We start from the raw sequence: 17,087 nt of genomic DNA, 5'->3' as shown, positions 1-17,087 counted from the left end.
TTATATTGTTACTAGTTTGTGAATCTTTAAATGGATGGGAAGGTCAACACTAAAGTGTGAATGTGCTTCTCAGTTTTGAATAGAAACATTTTTTTGCTATATACTTCCATTAGAAAAAAATGGTTCGCAGAATATGCACATATGCTATGGGGGGGGGGACTGTGCATCAGCTGTGGCTTGTATGACACTGATGCAATAAACACCAGCACCAGCTCTCTAAAAACATGTAGGGCGCAATCAAATATTTTCGGCGCAGGTTTCAGCGCAAGCGTGGAAACCTGGGCCGCCCGTAATTTCACCTCGCACATCGGGGCATTACATATATGGCGCTGGCATTTCCTAAGTTGCGTAAGTCGGATAAAATAGCGATGTCCAGGAATAAGCGTAAATTTCTGGGGTCGCTAGTGACTTACGGCACTTTAGAAACTGCCGGCGCCTAAGAAAAGTAAAGAAAATAACAAATCTCCCGTAAAAGTCTAACACACCTCCCAAAAATAAGCCCAACACGTAAAACCCCTATATTCGCAATCCCCCCCTCTCATTACTAATATTAAATGTATTAACCCCTAGACCGACAACCCCCCACAACGCAATATGCCTATTTAAAATATTAACCCCTATATCCGCCATCAAACACACACCGCAGGTAATAACTAAATTATTAACCCCTAAACCGCCATAGCCCACAACGCAATTAACCTATTCAAGTATTAACCCCTAAACCGCCATAGCCCACATAGCCTATTAAATGTATTAACCCCTAATCTGCCGCCGCCAACGTCGCCGCCACTATAATAAAGTTATTAACCCCTAAACCTAAGTCTAACCTTAACCCTAACACCCCCCTAACTTAAATATTATTTAAATAAATCTAAATAATATTACAATTATTAACTAAATTATTCCTATTTAAAACTAAATACTTACCTATAAAATAAACCCTAAGATAGCTACAATATAATTAATATTTACATTGTAGCTATTTTAGGATTTATTTTTATTTTACAGGCAAGTTTGTATTTATTTTAACTAGGTACAATAGCTATTAAATAGTTAATAAATATTAAATAGCTACCTAGTTAAAATAATTACAAATTTACCTGTAAAATAAATCCTAACCTAATAAATCCTAGTTACAATTACACCTAACACTACACTATCATTAAATAAATGAAATTAATTAACTACAATTACCTAAAATTAAATGCAATTAAATAAAATAAACTATAGTACAAAAACCCCCCACTAAATTACAGAAAATAAAAAAAATTACAAGAAGTTTAAACTAATTACACCTAATCTAAGCCCCCTAACAAAATACCCCCCCCCCAAAATAATGCAATTCCCTACCCTATACTAAATTACAAATAGCCCTTAAAAGGGCTTTTTGCGGGGCATTGCCCCAAAGTAATCAGCTCTTTTACCTGTAAACAAAGAAATACAACCCCCCCCAACATTAAAACCCACCACCCACACTCCCAACCTTACTCTAAAACCCACCAATCCCCCCTTAAAAAACCTAACACTAACCCCTTGAAGACCACCCTACCTTGAGCCGTCTTCACCCAGCCGGGCAGAAGTCTTCATCCGATCCGGGCAGAAGAGGTCCTCCAGCCGGGCAGAAGTCTTCATCAGATCCGGGCAGAAGAGGTCCTCCAGCCAGGCAGAAGTCTTCATCCAAGCGGCATCTTCTATCTTCTTCCATCCGACGAGGAGAGGCTCCATCTTGAAGACATCCGACGTGGAGCATCCTTCTTGGCCGATGACTAACCGACGAATGAAGGTTCCTTTAAATGATGTCATCCAAGATGGCGTTCCTTCAATTCCGATTGGCTAATAGAATTCTATCAGCCAATCGGAATTAAGGTAGGAAAAATCCTATTGGCTGATGCAATCAGCCAATAGGATTGAGCTCGCATTCTATTGACTGATTGGAACAGCCAATAGAATGTGAGGTCAATCCTATTGGCTGATTGGATCAGCCAATCGGATTGAACTTCAATCTGATTGGCTGATTGCATCAGCCAATAGGATTTTTCCTACCTTAATTCCGATTGGCTGATAGAATTCAGGTGGGTTTTAATGTTGGGGGGGTTGTATTTCTTTTTTTACAGGTAAAAGAGCTGATTACTTTGGGGCAATGCCCCGCAAAAAGCCCTTTTAAGGGCTATTTGTAATTTAGTATAGGGTAGGGAATTTTATTATTTTGGGGGGGCTTTTTTATTTTATTAGTGGGCTTAGATTAGGTGTAATTAGCTTAAACTTCTTGTAATTTTTTTTTATTTTCTGTAATTTTTTAATTTTAGGTAATTGTAGTTAATTAATTTAATTTATTTAATGATAGTGTAGTGTTAGGTGTAATTGTAACTTAGGTTAGGATTTATTTTACAGGTATATTTGTAGTTATTTTAACTAGGTAACTATTAAATAGTTATTAACTATTTAATAGCTATTGTACCTAGTTAAAATAAATACAAACTTGCCTGTAAAATAAAAATAAATCCTAAAATAGCTACAATGTAATTATATTGTAGCTATCTTAGGGTTTATTTTATAGGTAAGTATTTAGTTTTAAATAGGAATAATTTACGGCTAGATTTAGAGTTGGGCGGTAGCCGTCAAAACCAGCGTTAGAGGCTCCTAACGCTGGTTTTTACCACCCTCTGGTATTTGGAGTCAGTCAGGAAAGGGTCTAACTCTCACTTTGCAGCCGCGACTTTTCCATACCGCAGATCCCCCTACGCCATTTGCGTATCCTATCTTTTCAATGGGATCTTCCTAACGCCGGTATTTAGAGTGTTAGAAATCTAACGACAAAACTCCAGCCGCAGAAAAAAGTCAGTAGTTAAGAGCTTTCTGGGCTAACGCCGGTTCATAAAGCTCTTAACTACTGTGCTCTAAAGTACACTAACACCCATAAACTACCTATGTGTACCCCTAAACCGAGGTCCCCCCACATCGCCGCCACTCTATTAAATTTTTTTAACCCCCTAATCTGCCGACCGCACACCGCTGCCACCTACGTTATCCCTATGAACCCCTAATCTGCTGCCCCTAACACCGCCGACCCCTATATTATATTTATTAACCTCTAATCTGCCGCCCCCAACGTCGCCGCCACCTACCTACAATTATTAACCCCTAATCTGCCGACCGGAGCTCACCGCTACTATAATAAATGTATTAACCCCTAATCCGCCTCACTCCCGCCTCAATAACCCTATAATAAATAGTATTAACCCCTAATCTGCCCTCCCTAACATCGCCGACACCTAACTTCAAACATTAACCCCTAATCTGCCGACCGGAGCTCACCGCTATTCTAATAAATTTTTTAACCCCTAAAGCTAAGTCTAACCCTAACACTAACACCCCCATAAGTTAAATATAATTTTTATCTAACGAAATAAATTAACTCTTATTAAATAAATTATTCCTATTTAAAACTAAATACTTACCTGTAAAATAAACCCTAATATAGCTACAATATAAATTATAATTATATTGTAGCTATTTTAGGATTAATATTTATTTTACAGGCAACTTTGTATTTATTTTAACCAGTTACAATAGCTATTAAATAGTTAATAACTATTTCATAGTTACCTAGTTAAAATAATTACAAAATTACCTGTAAAATAAATCCTAACCTAAGTTACAATTAAACCTAACACTACACTATCAATAAATAAATTAAATAAACTACCTACAATTACCTACAATTAAACCTAACACTACACTATCAATAAATAAATTAAATAAACTACCTACAAATAACTACAATTAAATAAACTAACTAAAGTACAAAAAATAAAAAAGAACTATTTTACAAAAAATAAAAAAATATTTACAAACATTAGAAAAATATTACAACAATTTTAAACTAATTACACCTACTCTAAGCCCCCTAATAAAATAACAAAGACCCCTAAAATAAAAAAATGCCCTACCCTATTCTAAATTAAAAAAGTTCAAAGCTCTTTTACCTTACCAGCCCTGAAAAGGGCCATTTGCGGGGCATGCCCCAAATAATTCAGCTCTTTTGCCTGTAAATAAAAACATACAATACCCCCCCAACATTACAACCCACCACCAGCATACCCCTAATCTAACCCAAACCCCCCTTAAATAAACCTAACACTAAGCCCCTGAAGATCTTCCTACCTTATCTTCACCATGCCAGGTTAACCGATTTGTCCTCGGAAGTCTTGATCCAAACCTCCGAAGTGTTGATCCAGTGGCGTAGCGTGGGGGGGGGGGGGCCACAGGGGCTGTTGCCCCGGGCGCATAATTATGGGGGGCGCGCAAAGCCTTGGTTCACTTCACAGCCTCCACCAGACTAGACACGGGTAGATAGACTGTGTGACACAGACCTTCCAGCGGTGCTTTGGCAAGAGAGGGAGGAACGAGGAAGATAAACATTCTAACCCCTGCTGTTCTGTTGAGTTAAGTAAGTGTTAACCTTAACATCTTCAATTGTATTGTTGTCAAGTGCTGTGCTGCCTGTGAGTTTGTGACTCTGTAACTAGTCAAGTGTGAAGTGTGTAATTTAATCCGACTCAGGCGTCACTCTCACTCTGTAGTCTGTCAAACAACTGTTACCTGCTGGCTGCTGTGACTAGCATTAAATTACGGTTACGTCACTTAGCACGTCCGGTCCAGTCTCCTCCCACTCCCAGCGCGCAGGTCAGGAGGGAGCAAGAAGTGGAGGAAGACTGTGTCTCTAGCGCGTTATGCCCGCCGCCCGTGACAGATTAAGGTAAGAATGTGGGACTCTGGAGGGAGATAAAAGGAATGACTATGTTCTGAATCTGATCATCATCATGCGTATCATGTTTTTCTGTTGCTGCTTTGTTTGTTGCTTTGTCTAATTATTAACCCCCTAAAAAAGATATGAAAGTATGTAAAAAACAGACTCATTAGTCCGGGTCCCCCATGCCAGAGGCCTGCAGTGTCTGTCCTGTCTCTTGCTGTATATAATAGCGTACATGTCGAACATTTTGGAATGATTGATAGAAACTCACCCAATACTTAATTTTTTTTTAATATATGTTAACATATTCTTAAGCTTCATCAGCTACTTGTTATAAAGTTCCAGCAAGTCATTATTTGTACATTATAGCATAGATATAACTTGTTACAACATTTTTAAACATAGGACATCCTGTTAAATATAACCAACAAATATATTAAAAAAGCTAACCTCTTTTTTATTTATATTTAGCTATTTCCCATTGTAGCAAGTGGCCACTTTTGGACCATAAGGGTTAATAGTATGAGTAATTGGGAATAGTATTATTAGTTTTTTAGGGGGATAGGGATATATATAAACAGATAGAAGCAACTCAAAAACTATTTTTGCTTAAAAGGTTACTAATATACCCTTATGTAGAAGCCATCCTCCTATACATCGATATCTGACTGATCTGTAATCCCAGTTTTATGTTATGATCACATTTAGCTATATATCTGAAGTATACTAAATTTGGGCTAATATGTCTAGAAATAAACATAGCTCAGTGTCGAGTTTCACATAGTTACATAACAACCTATTACATATTGCTAGAAATTATATTCAGCCCAGCATATACAGGGAGTGCTGAATTATTAGGCAAATGAGTATTTTGACCACATCATGCTCTTTATGCATGTTGTCTTACTCCAAGCTGTATAGGCTCGAAAGCCTACTACCAATTAAGCATATTAGGTGATGTGCATCTCTGTAATGAGAAGGGGTGTGGTCTAATGACATCAACACCCTATATCAGGTGTGCATAATTATTAGGCAACTTCCTTTCCTTTGGCAAAATGGGTCAAAAGAAGGACTTGACAGGCTCAGAAAAGTCAAAAATAGTGAGCTATCTTGCAGAGGGATGCAGCACTCTTAAAATTGCAAAGCTTCTGAAGCGTGATCATCGAACAATCAAGCGTTTCATTCAAAATAGTCAACAGGATCGCAAGAAGCGTGTGGAAAAACCAAGGCGCAAAATAACTGCCCATGAACTGAGAAAAGTCAAGCGTGCAGCTGCCAAGATGCCACTTGCCACCAGTTTGGCCATATTTCAGAGCTGCAACATCACTGGAGTGCCCAAAAGCATAAGGTGTGCAATACTCAGAGACATGGCCAAGGTAAGAAAGGCTGAAAGACGACCACCACTGAACAAGACACACAAGCTGAAACATCAAGACTGGGCCAAGAAATATCTCAAGACTGATTTTTCTAAGGTTTTATGGACTGATGAAATGAGAGTGAGTCTTGATGGGCCAGATGGATGGGCCCGTGGCTGGATTGGTAAAGGGCAGAGAGCTCCAGTCCGACTCAGACGCCAGCAAGGTGGAGGTGGAGTACTGGTTTGGGCTGGTATCATCAAAGATGAGCTTGTGGGGCCTTTTCGGGTTGAGGATGGAGTCAAGCTCAACTCCCAGTCCTACTGCCAGTTTCTGGAAGACACCTTCTTCAAGCAGTGGTACAGGAAGAAGTTTGCGTCCTTCAAGAAAAACATGATTTTCATGCAGGACAATGCTCCATCACACGCGTCCAAGTACTCCACAGCGTGGCTGGCAAGAAAGGGTATAAAAGAAGAAAATCTAATGACATGGCCTCCTTGTTCACCTGATCTGAACCCCATTGAGAACCTGTGGTCCATCATCAAATGTGAGATTTACAAGGAGGGAAAACAGTACACCTCTCTGGGAGGCTGTGGTTGCTGCTGCACGCAATGTTGATGGTGAACAGATCAAAACACTGACAGAATCCATGGATGGCAGGCTTTTGAGTGTCCTTGCAAAGAAAGGTGGCTATATTGGTCAATGATTTGTTTTTGTTTTGTTTTTGAATGTCAGAAATGTATAGAATGAGCTTGCATTCTATTGGCTGTTCAGATCAGCCAATAGAATGCAAGCTCAATCTGATTGGCTGATTGGATCAGCCAATTGGATTGAACTTGAATCTGATTGGCTGATTCCATCAGCCAATCAGAATTTTCCTACCTTAATTCCGATTGGCTGATAGAATCCTATCAGCCAATCGGAATTCGAGGGACGCCATCTTGGATGACGTCCCTTAAAGGAACCGTCATTCGTCGGGAAGTCGTCGGTGAAGATGGGTGGATCCGCGCTGGAGGTCTTGAAGATCAGCTGGTCGTCATCGGATTGAAGAACATAGAAGATGTGGCTTGGAAGAAGATGTTTGCCGGTCCGGATGTCCTCTTCTGCCCGCTTGGATCAAGACTTCAGCCGGAGGATGGACGTCACTCTTCAGCCCCCCGCTTGGGCTTGGATCAACACTTCGGAGGCTTGGATCAAGACTTCCGAGGACGGATCGGTGAACCTGGCATGGTGAAGATAAGGTAGGAAGATCTTCAGGGGCTTAGTGTTAGGTTTATTTAAGGGGGGTTTGGGTTAGATTAGGGGTATGTGGGTGGTGGGTTGTAATGTGGGGGGGGGGTATTGTATGTTTTTATTTACAGGCAAAAGAGCTGAATTATTTGGGGCATGCCCCGCAAAGGGCCCTTTTCAGGGCTGGTAAGGTAAAAGAGCTTTGAACTTTTTTAATTTAGAATAGGGTAGGGCATTTTTTTATTTTTGGGGGCTTTGTTATTTTATTAGGGGGCTTAGAGTAGGTGTAATTAGTTTAAAATTGTTGTAATATTTTTCTAATGTTTGTAAATATTTTTTTATTTTTTGTACTTTAGTTAGTTTATTTCATTGTATTTAATTGTAGGTATTTTATTTAATTAATTTATTGATAGTGTAGTGTTAGGTTTAATTGTAGATAATTGTAGGTAGTTTATTTAATTAATGTAATGATAGTGTAGTGTTAGGTTTAATTGTAACTTAGGTTAGGATTTATTTTACAGGTAATTTTGTAATTATTTTAACTATTTTAGCTATTAAATAGTTATTAACTATTTAATAGCTATTGTACCTGTTTAAAATAATTACAAAGTTGCCTGTAAAATAAATATTAATCCTAAAATAGCTACAATATAATTATGATTTATATTGTAGCTATATTAGGGTTTATTTTACAGGTAAGTATTTAGCTTTAAATAGGAATAATTTATTTAATAAGAGTTAATTTATTTAGTTAGATTTAAATTATATTTAACTTAGGGGGGTGTTAGTGTTAGGGTTAGACTTAGCTTTAGGGGTTAATCCATTTATTAGACTAGCGGCGAGATCCGATCGGCAGATTAGGGGTTAATTATTGTAGGTAGCTGGCGACGACGTTGTGGGGGGGCAGATTAGGGGTTAATAAATATAATATAGGGGTCGGCGGTGTTAGGGGCAGCAGATTAGGGGTACATAACTATAATGTATGTTGCGGCGGTATACGGAGCAGCAGATTAGGGGTTAAAAATAATATGCAGGGGTCAGCGATAGCGGGGACGGCATATTAGGGGTTAATAAGTGTAAGGTTAGTGGTGTTTAGACTCGGGGTACATGTTAGAGTGTTAGGTGAAGACGTAGGAAGTGTTTCCCCATAGAAAACAATGGGGCTGCGTTAGGAGCTGAACGCTGCTTTTTTGCAGGTGTTAGTTTTTTTTTCAGCTCAAACTGCCCCATTGTTTTCTATGGGGGAATCGTGCACGAGCACGTTTTTGAAGCTGGCCGCGTCCGTAAGCAACGCTGGTATTTAGAGTTGCAGTGGCGGTAAATATGCTCTACGCTCCTTTTTTGGAGCCTAACGCAGCCATTCTGTGAACTCTAAATACCAGCGGTATTTAAAAGGTGCGGGGGGGGAAAAAGCACGCGTAGCTAACGCACCCCTTTGGCCGCAGAACTCTAAATCTAGCCGAGAGTTAATAATAGCAATATTATTTAGATTTATTTAAATAATATTTAAGTTAGGGGGGTGTTAGGGTTAGGGTTAGACTTAGGTTTAGGGGTTAATAACTTTATTATAGTGGCAGCGACGTTGGCGGCGGCAGATTAGGGGTTAATACATTTAATAGACTATGTGGGCTATGGCGGTTTAGGGGTTAATAGACTTTATTAGTTATTGCGGTGGGGGATTGCGGTTGACAGGTAGATACACATTGCGCATGCGTTAGGTGTTAGTTTATTTTTGCTTCCATTTTCGGGAGTTACGGTGCTCCCATACTCAGCGCAAGGCCTGCTACGGCTGCCTTTTATGGCGAGGTAAAAATGGAGTAAGATTTCTCCATTTTCGCCACGTAAGGCCTTGCGCTGGATATTGGATACCGATTTACAGCGCGGTCCCATTTTAGCCTATGGGAGTAATAATTGCGAGCGACGGGTGAAATATACGGGCGTAACTTGTATGCTACACCGTATATGTAATACCAAAATCGCGTAAAATCTGGCGTCACCGGCTTTTGCGGGCGGCGCTCTATGTGTAATGGAGGCCGTAGTGCCTAAATGCTGGTGCACAGCACAACCCTCACAGCATATGTGTGTATGCCGCTGAAAAACACAAATAACTTTTACAAGAAGCATTTTTGTTAATGGAAGTATATTGTATAGCGCTTCTATTTAATACTTAAATGCTCCCACACACATTTTGGTTTTGACCTTTCTATAACTATAAAATTGCTTTCCACAAGTTTCTAAAAAATACTTAATTTTGTGTTTGTTCTTTTTTATATATTTATAGTATAAGTCAGCAATTAGGCACTGAATTGCAAATATTAATGTTTGATATTGAGTTTTACGATTTAAAAAGTCCAGAAGTGCAGCTCTGGAAAAAAAGCTCATTGAGTATTTTATCTTCTCAGAGGCTTAAATAAGCTTTGCGCACTGCACAATCCATCACTATGCAGCAGGGTTAACTGGAGCATACACAAGAAGGTATGCATGGGCTGGGAAAGAGTTTGCAGACATTAGTTGCAGGTGAATCATGAAAGTAAGTTGCACCTGTTCCAGATGCTATTTATCATATGTTTAGCAAGGATTATAAACTTAGTGCTTCTTTTTACATTTCTTCTAGGTTTAAAAAGCTATACCCTTTTCCTATGGCTAATTTACACCTAGATTACAAGTTTTGCGTTAGAGGCTGTGCAGTGCTAACGAGCAGTTTATGCTCACCGCTCAGTTACAGACAGCGCTGGTATTACGGGTTTTTACAACCCAGACAAGAAGTGAGCGTTGAGCAAAATTTTGCTCCTTACCGCACTCCAATACCAGCGCTGCTTATGTTAGCGGTGAGCTGGTGTAACGTGCTTGTGCATGATTTCCCCATAGGAATCAACGGGGAGAGCCAGCTGAAAAAAAGTCTAATACCAAAAAGTAGTAAAACTCCTTAACGCAGCCCCATTGATTCCTATGGGGAAATACATTTTATGTCTACACCTAATACCTTAACATGAACCCCGAGTCTAAACACCCCTAATCTTACACTTATTAACCCCTAATCTGCTGCCCCCGACATCGCCGCAATCTATATTATATTATTAACCCCTAATCTGCTGCTCCGGACAACGCTGCCACCTACATTATACTTATGAACCCCTAATCTGCTGCCCCCAACATCGCCGACACCTACATTATATTTATTAACCCCTAATCTGCCGCCCCCAATGTCGCCGCCACCTACTTACATTTATTAACCCCTAATCTGCCGCCCCCAACGTCGCCTCCACTATATTAAAGTTATTAACCCCTAAACCTAAGTCTAACCCTAAACCTAACACCCCCTAACTTAAATATACTGTAATTAAAAGAAATCAAAATAAAATTACTATAATTAACTAAATTATTCCCATTTAAAACTAAATACTTACCTGTAAAATAAACCCTAAGCTAGCTACAATATAACTAATAGTTATATTGTAGCTAGCTTAGGGTTTCTTTTTATTTTACAGGCAAGTTTGTATTTATTTTAACTAGGTACAAATTCAATAGTTATTAAATAATTATTAACTATTTAATAACCACCTAGCTAAAATAAAAACAAAAGTACCTGTAAAATAAAACCTAACCTAAGTTACAATTACACTACAATTAAATTATTTCCCTAAATTAAATACAATTAAATACAATTAAATTAAATTATCAACAAAATAAAAAAGTCCCCCCAAAATAAAAAAGCCCTACCCTACACTAAATTACAAATAGCCCATAAAAGGGCCTTTTGCGGGGCATTGCCCCAAAGTAAAAAAAAGTACAAATCCCCCCAACATTAAAACCCACCACCCACACAACCAACCCTACTCTAAAACCCACCCAATACCCCCTTAAAAAAACCTAACACTAACCCCTTGAAGATCACCTTACCGGGAGAAGTCTTCATCCAACCAGGCCGAAGTCCTCAACGAAACCGGGAAAAGTCTTCATCCAAGCCGGGTGAAGTGGTCCTTCAGACGGGCAGAAGTCTTCATCCAGACGGCATCTTCTATCTTCATCCATCCGGCGCGGAGCGGGTCCATCTTCAAGACATCCGACGCGGAGCATCCTCTTCTGACAATGGCTAAGACTGAATGAAGGTTCCTTTAAATTACGTCATCCAAGATGACGTCCCTTCAATTCCGAATGGCTGATAGAATTCTATCAGCCAATCAGAATTAAGGTAGAAATAATCCTATTGGCTGATGCAATCAGCCAATAGGATTGAACTTCAATCCTATTGGCTGATCCAATCAGCCAATAGGATTGAGCTTGCATTCTTTTGGCTGTTCCAATCTGGATGAAGACTTCTGCCCATCTGGAGGACCACTTCGCCCGGCTTGGATGAAGACTCCTCCCGGCTTCGTTGAGGACTTCGGCCTGGTTGGATGAAGACTTTTCCCGGTAAGGTGATCTTCAAGGGGTTAGTGTTAGGTTTTTTTAAAGGGGTATTGGGTGGGTTTTAGAGTAGGGTTGGTTGTGTGGGTGGTGGGTTTTAATGTTGGGGGGGGATTTGTACTTTTTTTTCCAGGTAAAAGAGCTGATTACTTTAGGGCAATGCCCCGCAAAAGGCCCTTTTAAGGGCTATTTGTAATTTAGTGTAGGGTAGGGCTTTTTTATTTTGGGGGGGCTTTTTTATTTTGTTGGGGGGATTAGATTAGGTGTAATTAGTTTAAACATCTTGTCATTTGTTTATTATTTTCTGTAATTTAGTGTTTGGTTTTTTTTGTACTTTAGATCATTTAATTTAATTGTATTTAATTGTATTTAATTTAGGGAAATAATGTAATTGTACCTAAGCTAGATACAATGTAATTATTAGTTATATTGTAGGTAGCTTAGGGTTTATTTTATAGGTAAGTATTTAGTTTTAAATAGGAATAATTTAGTTAATTATAGTAATTTTATTTATATTTATTTTAATTATATTTAAGTTAGAGGGTGTTAGGGTTCGACTTAGGTTTAGGGGTTAATAACTTTAATATAGTGGCGGCGAAGTTGGGAGCGGCAGATTCAGGGTTAATAAATGTATGTAGGTGTTGTCGATGTTAGGGACGGCAGATTAGGGGTTAATAATATTTAACTAATGTTGCGATGCGGGAGTGCGGCGGTTTAGGGGATAATATATTTATTATTGTGGCGGCGATGTCCGGTTCCGGCAGATTAGGGGTTAAAAATTTTATTTTAGTGTTTGCTATGTAGGGGGGCCTCGTTTAGGGGTTAATAGGTAGTTTATGGGGTGTTAGTGTACTTTTTAGCACTTTAGTTAAGAGTTTTATTCTACGGCGTTGTAGTGTAAAATTCTTAACTACTGACTTTAAAATGCGGTACCAGTCTTGACAGGAGAGGGTGTACCGCTCACTTTTTGTCAGACTCGTAATACCGGCGCTATGCAAGTCCCATTGAAAAAAGAGGATACGCAATTTACGTAAGTGGATTTGTGGTATTTCCAAGTCTTGCCAAAAAAGCGAGCGGTTCACCTGTACCTGCAAGACTCGTAATACCAGCGGGCGTTAAAAAGCAGCGTTAGGACCGGCCAACGCTGCTTTTTAAGCCTAGTGCACAACTCGTAATCTAGCCGTTAGTGTTTTTAGGTAAAAGTCCCTTAAGGTGGGGCTATTTCTTACCTTGCTGAATGTAATTCTATCCTATGGAAGATATTTCTTCTTTTAGGGATCCTTTAGATAGGAAGTTTGTTTCCTATCTTAAGAGAAGCATATTTACATATTGGCCATATTTTTTAACCTGCCATTTCTATGGCTGATGTATGTTGCTGCTGTTTCAACTTTTTGATTAGACAGTTTAGTTATCAGATCTTGATTTGCCTAAGCATTGTTCTTTCACTTCAACATGCTTATCATTTCATTTATGATGTTGTATTTTATGTCATTTTATCTAATATTTAATATTTGTTTTTAGACATTTTTACCAGAAAAGTTTTATGGCTTAAATCTCTGTTAAATGCTGTTTAGCTTTATAATTAAACTAATTTCACCCCCTAAGACTGCATGAAGGTGCGGTCTTTTATCCAGTTCTACTGGTGTAGGGGAGATTGTATTTATTTCAGCACTTTTGGACAGTTTCTGTTCAAATCAGTGGATTCAGAATTTTATTTTTCTCAGGGGTATCGTTTAGGTTTCAGAATACAAACCTCCAATTGGAAGATTCTTTTCCATGTTATACCAAACTCTGTGAAAGCTCAGGTTTTTCTGAAATGTGTTTCAGATTTAGAGTTTTCAGGGGTGATGGTTTCAGTTCCTCTGCAGGAACAAAGTTTTGGTTTTCTATTCAAATCTTTTCTTTGTCCTGAAGAAAGAATTTGTTCAGACCAATTCTGGATCTGAAATTTTGATATCATTTTGTAAGAGTCCCAGCTTTCAAGATGGTGACTATATGAACTATTCTGCCTTTCTGTTTAGCAAGGTCACTTCATGTCCACAATACAGGACGCTTATTTTCTATTCTTTCAGACCACTATTGTTTTCTGAGATTTTTTTTCCAGATAAGGATTACCAATTTGTCGCCTGTCCTTTTCGGCTAGTGGCAGCTCAGAGATTCTTTTCAAAGTTTCTTGGTGCCCTTCTATCTGTATTCACAGAGCAGGGTATTGCAGTGTTTCTTTATTTGGATGATATTTGGTACTAGCTTTAATCTTTTCATTCAGCAGAATCTCACTTGAAACAACTAGTGTGGTTTCTTCAAGACATGGTTGGAGGATCAATTTACAATAGTGTTTTTTGATTCCTTAGAGACAAGGGTCACCTTTTTAGGTTTCCAGATAGATTTTTGTTTCTATGGTTCTTTCTCTGATAGACTAGAGATGAATGAAGTTAATTTTAGTTTGTCTAAAACCTTCAGTCTCTATTATTTCCTTCAGTGGTTATGTGCATGGAAGTTTTAGGTCTCATGACTGCAGCATCAGGTGCGATCCTTTTTTGCTCGTTTTCGCTTGAGGCCTCTATAGCTTTGCATTTTGCACCTTAGGTACAGGGATTATTTTCAGATATCACAACTGATATACTTAAATTCCAAAACTCTTTTCTCTCTGATTTGGTGGTTGGACTATCACCTTATTGTTCAGGGGGTCTCATTTGTTCATCCTACCTGGTCTGTATTCTCAACAGATGCAAGTTTTTCAGGTGGGGGAGTTGTCTGAGAGTCTCTGACAGCACTAGGAGTTTGGAAACCTCAGGAGGAGAGGTTACCAATCAATATTTAAGAACTACTTGCTATTTTCAGGGATCTTCAGGCGTGGTCTCTATTGAAGAGACAACTTTCACATTTGTTTTTAAACAGACAATATCACAACAGTGGTATATGTCAATCATTAAGGAGGGACTCTCAATTTTGGATACTTTCTTGGACGGAATCCAACTCTTGTCTAATTTCTGCAATTCATATCCCAGGTGTAGACAATTGGGAAGGGGATTATCTTCAGCCGTCAGACTTTATATCCGGGGGAGTGCTCTCCATCCAGATATTTTTTTTTTCATCTTGTACAGATGTGGGGTCTTCCAGGCAATAGATCTGATGGTCTCTCATCTAAACGAAAAGCTTTCCAGATACCTTTCTAGGTCCAAGAATCCTCAGGCGGAGATGGTGGATGCTCTAGCAGTTCCTTGGTTTTTACCAACCTGCTTACATTTTTCCGCCTCTGGTTCTTTTTCCAAGGTTGATCTCCAAGATCATAATGGAATGATCTTATATGTTTCTGATAGCACCAGCTTGGCCTCTCAAGTTTCGGTATTCGGACCTTGTCAGAATGTCCAGTTGCCAGCCTTGGCCACTTCCTTTAAGGCCAGACCTTCTTTTTCAGGACATTTTTTCCATCAGGATCTCAAATCTCTAAATTTGAAGGCATGGAAATTGAACGCTTAAGTGCTTAGTCATAGAGGTTTCTCTGACTCAGTTATTAGCACTATGATACAGGCTCATAAGTCTGTTTCAAGGAGAATTTATTTTTGGGTTTGGAAAATATATATTTCATGATGTTTAGGACATGGTTATTCTTGGCATTCTTTTAGAATTCCTAGGATTTCACAGTTTCTTCAGGATGGTTTAGATAAAGGTTTTGTCTGCAAATACTTTGAAAGGACAAATTTCTGCTCTTTCTGTTTTTTTTTCATAGAAAGATTGCTAAACTTCCTGATATTCACTATTTTGTTCAGGCTTTGATTTATATTAAACCTGTTTTTTAATCTATTTCTCCTCCTTGGAGTCTCAATTTTGGATATTAAATTACTTTCTTGGAAAGTGTTATTTCTTTTGGCTATCTCTTCTGCTTGAATAGTTTCTGTATTGTCTGATCTCTCTTGTGAGTCTCTTTATCTGATTTTCCATCAAGATAAAGCTGTTTGCGGTCTTCATTTGGATTGTGAATTCTAACAACATCAGTAGGGAAATTGTTGTTCCTTTTTTGTGTCTTAATCCTAAGAATACTCTTGAAGGGTCTTTACATTATTTGGATATGGTAAGAACTTTAAAATATTATGTTGAGGCTACTTAAGATTTCAGAAAGACTTCTTGTCTATTTGTTCTTTTTTCTGGCTCCAGGAAAAGTCAGAAAGCCTCTGTTATTTCTCTGTTTTTTTGGTTAAGACTTTAGATTTACAAAGCTTATCTGGAGGTGGGGCAGTCTCCACCTCAGAGAATTACAGCTCATTCTACTAAATCAGTTGCCACTTCTTGGGCTCTCTAGAATGAAGCTTCAGTTGATAAAATTTGCAAAGCAGCAACTTGGTCTTCTTTGCATACTTTTTCTAATTTTACCATTTTTTTGTGTTTGCTTCTTCGGAAGCAGCCTTTTGTAGAAAGGTTCTTCAGGAAGTTGTCTCAGCTTGATTCTAATGCCTTTGATTTGAGTTTTTTTGAAATGTTTAAGAAAACTTTTAATTTTTCAGCGGAAATAACAGTTTTTATTTTATCCCTCCCTCTCTAGTGACTCTGTGGATTTCCACATCTTGGGTATTATATCCCATACGATTCATGGACTCTTGCCACTTACATGAAAGAAAGCATAATTTATGTAAGAACTAGTTACTTAACTGATAAATTCATTTCTTTCATAGTGGCAAGAGTCCATGAGACCCAACCTATTTTTTGTGGTTATGATTTTTTTATATAAAGCACATTATTTTTTTCTAGTTCCTCTTTTTGTATGCTTTTTACTCCTTTTTATACGCATCACTTCTTGGCTATTCATTAAACTAAGGTGTGAGTGAGGTGGGAGGTGTATTTATAGGCATTTTTAGGTTTGGGAAACTTTGCCCCCTCCTGGTAGGAATGTATATCCCATACGTCACTGGTTCATGGACTCCTGCCACTATGAAAGAAATTAATTTATCAGGTACGTTCTTACATAAATTATGTTTTATATTGGAAAGGCACTCCCGAATACATGAACGCACCTCCCTAGTCGTTCCGCCTACTTATTGTAGGTGGCAATATGTACAGCCCGCTAGATACACAGCATAAATAGATCTACAATTCATACACATTCTATGATTGTATGTTCAATTAGTGACAGAGCTCTTAAATCCATCCCCAGGTAGGAGGTGTTCACATGCTTTACAGGTGGGATTGCTACACCTGTATACACCTTTAAATCTCAGCCACAAGCTTCCTTCATCCTTTCTTATTGGCTTTAACTGTGTGGGTGCTAAGATGTTTCCCAGGGTTATACCCCTTCTAAATGAGCAATTGCAACCTTGCTGTATGGTACCGGCTAGAGCATCATCTGC

The sequence above is a fragment of the Bombina bombina genome, chromosome 8, assembly GCF_027579735.1.
Source record: "Bombina bombina isolate aBomBom1 chromosome 8, aBomBom1.pri, whole genome shotgun sequence".
Taxonomy (NCBI): Eukaryota; Metazoa; Chordata; class Amphibia; order Anura; family Bombinatoridae; genus Bombina; species Bombina bombina.
Note: the sequence above shows the minus strand (reverse complement) of the source record.